This window comes from Balaenoptera ricei, chromosome 2 (assembly GCF_028023285.1).
Source record: "Balaenoptera ricei isolate mBalRic1 chromosome 2, mBalRic1.hap2, whole genome shotgun sequence".
NCBI lineage: Eukaryota > Metazoa > Chordata > Mammalia > Artiodactyla > Balaenopteridae > Balaenoptera > Balaenoptera ricei.
Genome location: NC_082640.1, coordinates 65,789,491 through 65,799,861, shown reverse-complemented (window position 1 = coordinate 65,799,861; position 10,371 = coordinate 65,789,491).

Sequence of the window (10,371 nt, the reverse complement as noted above, 5' to 3'; positions counted from 1 at the left end):
GTTTTCTTACCTGTAAAATGGTCTGAATGATCCTTAGCTCATCAAGCTGGAGACGTGGATCAAATTAGTTTGTGGAAAATGTCTAGTACAGCACTTGGCCTAGATTAGATACTTGGTGTATGCTGGTATACACTGTGATGTTGACTTCTAAGTACTTTCATACCAGGAAAGGCTTAGCCTGTGTGGGGAACACAAACACTCTAGCTGCTGCATATGTATCTTCCTCCATTGTAAATCAGGAAATTGGTATTTTTTTGTCTAAATGCAAAAAACTTTATAAATTGAGGTAGCCTTTCACAGCCAACTTAATTCTGCATACACTGACAAAACAGAACCTCTCTGGGCAGGAAATCAGCATCTTTCTAGAGTTCATTTTTAGCTTCAATAAGAATCAAGATATCCATCCACAGATATGAGGTGTTTTATGAGACTTGTCCATTAATATACATTCTCCCTTGTTGAATAATATCAATCCCCAATAGCCACTTAACCAGAAACTACATTTCCCAGAATGCTTTGCATATTGTTCTAATCATGTGACTACATTCTGGCCAATAAGATGGGAGCAAAATGTTTTCTCCCACTTCTGGGTTGTGCTTCTAGAAATGCAGATGTGCTTCCTTGGACTTTTTCCTTTGCCCATTGGCAGGAGCAACCATGTTTGCCCCAAGGATGGAAGCCACATGTTAAAGATGGCAGAGAGAAACCCTGGACTTATTTAGTGAACCATAATCTGGATCATCATTTGAGAAAAAAAGAAACTCACACCTTGCTTAACCCTCTATTTTGAGATATCTTTGTTACAGCAGCTTAGCCTGTATCCTAACCAATACGTGAGGATTTACTAATATATTGGATGAAATAATGTATGGAAGCAACTAGCTCAGGGATCAGGACATAGTAGCCACTCAATAAATCGGTGCTAAGTTTTAATTTAAAAAATTTGATAGTATATATAAGTCCATGCCACTCTCTCACTTCGTCCTAGCTTATCCCAAATGTAAAATAGATAGCTAGTGGGAAGCAGCCGCACAGCACAGGGAGATCAGCTCGGTGCTTTGTGACCACCTAGAGGGGTGGGATAGGGAGGGTGGGAGGGAGACGCAAGAGGGAGGAGATATGGGGATAAATGTATATGTGTAGCTGATTCACTTTGTTATAAAGCAGAAACAAACACACCATTGTAAAGCAATTATACTCCAATAAAGATGTTAAAAAGAAATCTGGCAACTCAATAACAATTATTGAATAACAAAAGTATACAAATTATGTGGTAAGAATGAAGCAGAATTCAAAAAGGGATAGAATATGGTCTCTCTTTCTAGGAGCTCACCTTCTAATGGGGGACTTGAATCCTTTATTCCTTCTTCTAAGCCCTTTGCAAGAATAGCATCACCAGCATTACTAGTGGAAGTCCAGCCATTTTTGCAAGTGGCAAAAACAGTGGGGGCTTCCAGAAGGCTCTCAGCTACTGTCTCCTACTCCCTTAAGTATGAGGTTCCCTCTCTCCAAAAAAGCAACATCCCAAGTTTGGGTCCCACCATTTAAAAATAACACCTTCCTGTTCTAACATTAATTTCTTTGTGGCATATTAGCAAATTGTTTTGGCACATATTTCAGAGAGACAGTGTTTAAGCTTTGCCTGCCATTTATGCCTTGTAGAAGACTAGTTTATCAAACTGATGGGGAGTGTAACACATTAAAAATAGATGGATTTTGCTTGGGGGGAAGGAAGTGAGAGGAGGGCTAGTTCTAGGAGAGTGTTCAGAAATTTCAGGGGTAAAGGTGATTGGCAGAAGTGCCAAGAAGCATAAGCAGAGGCACTCATTGAGGGAAAGCCTGAAGAACTTGCACAAAGCTGGATCACACAGAGCAAGAGAGCCAGTTGCATTCTCTGGTCAGAGAGGTGAGAGCACCCCTGGTCCTCCAATTCTTAGGAAGACACACAGCAGCCAAAGCTTCAACCTGGTCGGGGTGGGAGTTCTATTAGGTCTGAGATTCTGTACACTAGTCTCACCTGGGGAGCTCTTAAAAAGTCTGATGTCCAGGCTGCACCCCCCTCAATTAAGTTCTGCGGGTGAGACCCAGGCATCAAAGTCTTCCAAAGCTCCCAGTGATTCTGATATGTGGCAAAGGGTAAGAACCTCTGTGTTAGATCTTTCAAGTTCATGTTCCCCAGACCCCTCTTAAAAGGTCTGGAGACTGGCTACTGGCTCGCCTGATCTCCAGGTGCGAGTAAAGAGCCCAATTCAATCCTAGCAGTTTCCTAGAGTTTACTGAAAGACTAGGCGACACGAAGGTGAATTTCTCAAGTGATTTCTCAGCAAAAGCAGACTTCTGACTAGGCTGCTGCAAACAGTTGTGCAGGTTGTACATAGTACAAGGATGCTTGGTAAAGGGGAGGAAGGGACTGAAACAACAGCCTAAACTCTGCTCACCAAGCTGTCACCCTGGCCTTGAACTTGATGCAACCTGAAGGAGAAGAGGTGCCTATTTCTAATTCTCACGAAGGAGCTAAAGGGCTAATAGTGTCTCTGTTTCAGGCCTGCTTGAGGTAGAGACAAAGGGAGATTTAAGAACCATCTGCATTGGAATTACCTGGGATCTTACTAAAACACAGGTTCCTGGACCCTCATTCCAGATCTAATGAATTAGATCTCTGGGAAGGGGCTTAGAAATCTGTGTTTTAACAATATTCCAAGTGGCTTCCATCAAGCTGAAGTTGGTGACCACTGGCCTAGTGTATGGGATGGTCCTTCAATAAAAATAAATTGAGCACCTCCTACATGCCAAGGATACAAATGCAAATAAGATCCTGTCCCCTCCTCAAGCATCCTGATCCAGTGGGAGACACAAAGTGTGGGTCCCAGGAGGAGCCCAAGCTATGAGCTCTGCTGGGGTTCAGATAGGTCTGGCACATTCAGAGAACCAGCGAGCAGACCCAGAAATCTCTATGAGAGGAAGCTCCTCCCAGGAGAATAGTCATCCCAGGGACATAGGAGCCAGGCACCACAAGGCTGACCCACTAACAAAGCCTCCACTGTCCAAAAGGAGGAGTGATTTGGAGGACCGCTTAGTGTCTGATGTATGTTTGCTCATGGCCCAAGGCCCTGTTACCCAACCCCTGTTTCCGCCCTGTGGTTATATATCTGAGTTCCATGGAAAGCTGGGAACCTGTGCATTAAAACTGAAAGAGCTGTTTTTCTATAACCAATATAAACCATTTGGGCAGAAGGAAAATGACTTTGGGACCCTACTGATTGAGCATACACATAAAGGGGGGGGCGTTCTTTGCCACTGCACAGAACAACATCTCACAGCTTTGGCACCGCCTGTGCCCATCCTCAGCTGCAGGACGGAGACTGTGGTGCCTGGTGTACACAGCTGGGCCCAGGCGAGAGGGCACTGCTGAGAGGTGCTGGGGCAGTACAGAAGGGATGACCTACAGACACCAGGCGATGACTAGCTAGACTTGTCTGTGAACACATGTGAGACCTCTCCCCCTAGAGAGTCCCTACAGATACCTGGGGAGTCTTTGGGGGGGGTGGGCGTGAGGATCATGTATTATTGGCATTAGTGGGCAAGAAGGGACAGGTGGCAGGAGATTCAGAAGACTGGCCTTTCCTTCATTATCGTCCCCTTTGCAGAAGGAACTTAGTGCCCAGTCAGAGTGACTTCTAATCTGTAGCTCAAACCAAGCACTCCAAGGAGCCCTGAGGCATGGCCACTGGCGTGCAGCAGGGGTGTCGAGAGAGAAGGACGGACCCTGGGGTTCTGGAGGTGGGGAGGAAGGTGTGCGTCATTTCCTTTGCCCAGTTTGGAAGGTCTAGCACATCCTGGCCCCTGCCCACTTTCCCACCCTTATCTCATGTCACCCTGGCCCTAGGTCTCTGCTCCAACCATGTGGAACTTCTCTCAGTTGATTCCAAGGCACCAACACACTCTTTAGCTTCTGGTGCTTGAAGTACTAATTCTGCCCCCTTTCACAGGCCAACTCCTACTAATCTGTCAGCCAAAATGTCACTCACTCAGGTGGACCTTTCTGGAGTCACCAGTTTAGTGTCTAGGGCATTCAATGCAGCCCATAGACTCAGATGTGGAGAAAATGTAGCTCTTTGGGGTGATGGAAATTGAATCTCAGTTTTAGTTTGCACTCTTCCCATAGAAGACTTTTTGATCAAAATTCCACACTGTCATCTGGTCACCAGTCATCTGTTTTCCCAGGAATCTATCTACCAAAATGCCTATATCATCAGTCAGGGGCTCTCTTGGCTGCCTCAATGCCAAGCTTGCTGCTTCAAGGCCAAGAGTGGAGCATGGGGAACTTTGCTGGGTTTGCCATGATACTGTGGGCCTAGAATCAACACCACTGACACACAACCATTTTCCTCCTTTTTCCTCTTCCTTCCATTCTAGAGGAATCATTTTCTGGTTCCCGGAGTAGTTACTCCCATCTCAAACCTTATTTTGCTCAATGGTTGCTAACTTCTTTCCCAAAACTTTTTATTATTTTCAGATACAGAAAGGTTGAAAGAATAATAAAATGATCATCCTTATAAATTCTACTGGACTAAAAGATTGTTAATATTTTGCCATCATTGCTTCCTCACCTCCAAGTACTCCAGACTGTGTCTTCTAAAAATAAAGGCATACGCCTATATAACCACAACACCATGGTCACACCTAACAAAATTATCAGTATTTCCACAAAACCATCTAAAATCTAGTTCATATTCGATTCCCCTCAAATGTTCCATTCCAATAATTTTTTTATGCTTAAAAACAAACACCAGCATCCAATTGAGTCACACATTGCATTTTCTCTTTATACCCTTCTAGAATATAGTTTTAATCTAGAATACTTTCTCTGCCTTTCTATGTTGTTGCTTCATGAAATTGACTTTTTTGAAGGATTCACCTCAGTTAACTTGAAAGACTAAGGCTTTTGTAAACAAAAGTCAAAGAACTCCGCTCCAAACTTTCCCTAAGGCAAGAAGTGAAACCAACCATCCTGGTTTGCTCAGGATTGAGGGTTTTCTCTGACCATGGAATTTTGTGCCAAACCAAGAAAGTCCTGGACAAACCAGGATGAGCTGATCACCCTAGAGGCAAGGAGGCACAGAGCTGGATATATGTTTTAATGGTTGCAAGGTGCAGGATAAAACCCTAAAAATAATAATAACCCAATGTTATGCAGCCACACTTGATTGATAAAGGGTTTCATAAGCATCCTATGGTTATACTTTTGCAACACTCATCATATTTTTGACTCTGTTTCATGTCTAATTTTTCAGTAGATAGTAAACTCCATGAAGGCAGGGACATGTATGTCTTTCTCATTACTCTAATCTCGTTGTATCCCCACAGTCCTGATACATAACAAGTGTTTATTAACTATTTGTTGAATGAAGAAATAATTTAATGATGTCAAGGTACTTCGCAATTGAATATATAAAGTTGAATTTAGCATATATTTTATGAATGCCCAGCGAAGACAACTTTGAACAGTAAGATTGCAGCCCCGGTTGGTAATCTCCATACCCCTAATCACCTAATAGTGTCAGGTTATGTTGCCTGGTGGAGATCTTAACAAGCATCCTGTGCAATTCCGGGTAAGACTCTGGAAGTTTAAATAATCTTCAACATCAGACTCAGACCTTAGCTTCTAAGTCCTCAGAGGCTTCATGCAGTGAGGGTACAGATAAAAGTAGGGGGTATCTGGGAATCTGGAGATACTTAACCCAATAATAAGCAGCACTGGCCCAAGTACTAGGGTCCTAAGGAAATCAATTACACTGCAAGAAAATTAAGTTAAATCAAGTAGAAATTAAAATAATAATTCTACTCAGTCTTTGTCCCTTTCTCCAGAGTTGAACCCCTCAGGACCATTAAATGATTGGTCTCTGAGAGACCAAGAAGGAGGAGTTAGGGTTGGGAGGGCAGTTGAAATACGGTATAATTCTGGACCTGGCCTGAACTTCTGGTGGACTCAAGGTCACGTCTGGCCTTTGGGAAGTCTTCTGGCCTGGAGATTTGGTGACAGACTGGAAGTAGCACTGGATCAGTTGGAGGCTGATCTGAAGCAGAATCTTGAAGGCCCAGCGCCCTTGGACTGGCAAGTCCAATTGGAAGACACCACAGCTCAATGCATGCTCTCTCACTCCTTTCTCCCTCTCCAGAGGAAGGTCTGGTTGGGACCCAGGCTAACTCATAAAGGGATGACTTAGTGGCAAGAATCCTTAGTTTAGATGCTCACCAGACAAAGAGGTGTGAGGCATGCTATGAAGTATCAACTAAAGACTGATAGACAAGAGTACTTAGAAAAGAACTTCCTAACTGTGAAGGAATTTTGAAATGCATGATGAGATTTGTTTTTTTAAGCATCAGCAGAGTACTTTTCATGTGTCCCTCACACTAAAGTGGGGGACAGAAGTACGGAGAAGACACCAAAGTACAGTAAAGGAGATAAAGGGAATGACCTTTTAAGGAGCAAATACTGTGTACTGTGCACATGACCTCGCTTACTCCTGGTAGCAATCCCAATGAGGTGTTTTTCAGGGAAACTGAGGTTTAGCAAAATTAAGTGACTTCCTAAAGGTTACATGGCTGCGATGTGGCAGACGTAAAGAGTTATACCTGTACTGTCTGACTTCAAATCTACACCTTCCCCACTGTACTACCCTGCATTCTTCTGGAGACGCAATGGGACTAAGGCCTAAACAGTCTTAGAAATGGGGGAACTATTAAATCTGGGTGAAGAACACTCCCTACTGGGTATGCATCCAAACACGTGTAATAATGAGTTATTACACTGTTATAGCTTACATTTCAAGGTGAACATTTTTCTGTATCGTTTAGCCCAAATGTGACACTGGAGGGAAGTTTTAAGCTAAGTTACCCCAGATGCCATATTCTATTTGAAGGGCACTGGAAAGACTTTTTTCTCCCCAACTTTCTCTACCACTCTTACCACACTGCCTGAAATCCTGGCATGCATTGTCTTGAGACGAATACTGGAGTCATGGTGCTCAAAGACATTCTAAATGAACTAGTCTGATCCACAGGTCATAGCGCAAGGTGCTCTGTATTCCTCCTCTCTGTCACCTCTATTCTGATACGTTTCAGATGCTCCAGCAGCTCCATTTCTCAATATTAGCTGTGAACTTGAGAGCACTGTGTTTTCCCTTCTCTTTGGTGTGACTGTCCTTCGCCCTTGGGGGAGGGGGAGGGGTGCTAATAGCCTGGAGGGTGGCCAGATTATTCCATTTTGCAATCTCCAGCCACAGCTGCTAGAGAAAACTTATATTGTGTTTTCATTCAGTGGGGAAAACATGTTTTGCACTCTTGCGTAACCATGAAACATCTGGGGTAACTTAGCTAAAAACTTCCCTCCAGTGTCATGTTTGGGCTAAATGCTATGGAAAAATGTTCACCTTGAAATGTAAGCTATAACAGTGTAATAAGGTGACTGGACCTGAATAGACACTTGACCCAAGGTGAACCTATCAGAGGCTCCAACACAAAACTGGACTACCAAACCCAGAAACTGTGGTTAGGTAGCTGAGGGATATATACATGTTAACTTAGGACTGGTGACCATCTTGGGTTGTGTGCAGGTAGAAGAGGCTGGTGCAGATCTGTAGCTCTATTGGTTATTACCATCTACAAGTTCAGTAGCTAAGCAGCACATGCACACACACACAAATCCTCTTTAAAAAGCATGGGTGGGGAAAAGTTGTAAACATTAAACTGTAACGCTTTTGTCCTTGTTACATTTCCAACAATCTCCCTTTTTTGCCTTGAGCTAATCAGACAGGGTCTTAAATTAACAGGTGACTTTTGTTTATTCATGCGTATTTGTTTTTCTTCATCTCCTACACTCAATGTATTGTTGCTTTTATTAACAGGAAACTATTATGAAAATTAAAACACTGAGCTGCAGCTGGAAAAAAATTATTTACTGGAATGTTTCCTAGTTGAGTACTCGCCCTCACCCCCAAACCTTCCTATTTTTGACATGCTGAGCTTCAGAAACTGAGAGGTTTTCTTTGGTTTCTTTCACTTTGGTTCAAAATCCAGGGGACAGTTTAAGTTTGGAATGTGTCCATGCAAAATCTTTGTCCTGTGCAGAGCGAAGCCCCGTCATTTCCCCCAGCAACTCTCTGAGGATTCCAACAGCAAAGAGTGATGCCGAATCAAAGATGCAGAGCCTGGTTTTCCCCATTGATTTATAGACTCAAAGAATGGAAGGCGTGAGTCATCGGCAAATTGAATTGGGAAGCATTGTTACAGAGCAGCCCACACTTTGTCATAAAAAAATCCTGCTTCAGTATCACCCTAGCTCCACTGTGGTTTTTCATTTTTAGAAATATGAGTGAATGCCATATAGTTAGTTACCGCTTTTTCATGACACGTCAGATTCATGTGAAGTTGCATCAACCCCAAAGGGTAAAACAGTTCAGGACAGAATTACTTGGAATAAGCCTATTAGGTAATTCTTATCCCTCTCAAGGTCATCATCTCATCCTCTTCCCCACTGGGAATCAAATTCTAACTAAAACATGATTGGAATTGGTTTTAAGAATTTTTAGATATGCCATAAGGTCTTTAAGGGGAGGACTACTTCTGTCATGTTTGATTTTATCCTCAGTTTGTTGTAATGAGTGAAAAAACATTCATATAGTGCTAGGAGATGAACCTAGGGGATGAGTACCCAGAAGTAACTCCCTGAGTGGTCCGGTTTGGGGATCTAGAATTGTGGTTTAGAAGCCTGGGAAGATGCTGGGGGTCAAGTTGTGATACAATTTAGGGTTTCCAAAAGTGTGTGTATTCTACAAGGATGAGAAAATTTTCAAGAAGAAGAAAATTACTGCCACTTTAATAAAAGAGGAAATTTAGACCAGAGAAGTTCCATAAGCAGAATCCAAGAAAGATGTTGTGTCAATGAGGAGAGTAATTCTGATCTGAATCCATGGAGTGGATCTATGCCTAGAGAGAAAGGGGACCTTATTTCCCAAGAGATTCCAAGGCCTGAGAGAGAAACAACTCTTAACGATGGATTGTCAGGCAGAGGTAACCTAAGTCTAAACCTGCAGTTGACCCAGTTTTAATACCAATTGTACTCCGCTATTCCCTCACTGAGGTTAAACATCACGTACAGTCAAAATAGCTAACTAAACCTATGATGATAGAAGAATAGGAGGATGAGGGTTAAGATGAGGAGGAAGAAGAAAATACTGATTGCCTTTTCCTTAGGGAACCTTTACCAGGATATATACATCAGGTGGTGTTTGTTGTATAACATGCTACCCCACAATGTAATGACTTAACACAACCAATAATTTAGCTCACAATTCCATGGGTTGGCTGGGAAGTTCTTCTGTTTGGACAGTCTTGACTGATTCTACTGGACTTACTCAAGCTTCTCCAGTCAGCTGGCATGTTGGCAGTGGCTGGATGATCTAGGATGGCCTCACTCAGATGTTTGGCATTTACAAGGCTCTTGGTAAGGGTCTGGTTTCTTCTGCACATGGCCTCTCATCGTTTAGCAGGCTAGCCTGGGCTCATTCACACCGTAATGTTAAGGTTCCAAGCACAGCAAGAGGACACGCCCAGTACTCAGGTGCTTTCAAAGCCTCAGCTTGCAACACTTTTGCTAATGTCCCATTGGTGAAAGTGAGTCATACGGCCAAGCCAGATTCAAGGAGTGGACAAATACATTTTACCTCTTGATGAGAGTAGAAGAATTTATGGTCACGTAAAAAATCTACCACAACTAGATAGTAGGGTTGGTAAAGAAATAAACCAACCAGCCCTTAGAACTTATACAGAGTGTTGGGATATCAAGGAAACAGTTACTGGATATAGAAAATTTTCCATTTCCTGGGTGGTGTTAGCAAAACAGTACCTGAATGTCATTTAGTCCAGTTAGGGAACACTCTGTTTAGGGATTGCCCTGGGTTATGTCATCACAGAGCCCAACATTACTTTTGCGGCTCTGAATAGAACTACAAAACACCATCTTAGAACAGTCCTGGAGGTGTCCTAGATGTCTGCGATCTGTCTGTTCTGAAACTAACGAGGCAGGGACAACCTCCTTGGAATATCTGAAGACCCATCCCTACTCATTCAGGTGCGAAAGAGGACCTACTGTTTCTTTTCAAGGGCAGGGATTAAGATCTAGGAGGTGCAAAGGGTAGATGGGTGAGTAGCAATGATAGGGTAGGTTAGTCGTTTGAATGCAATCAGGAAAAGAAAGGATATGAATGGCAAGCCTGCTCCCAGAGGGAAGCAATCAAAAAAATTTTTTTTCAAAATTAATAATAAGCTGGAGTCTATGACCTGGAGGAAAGGTGAGGGAACATTTAAAGG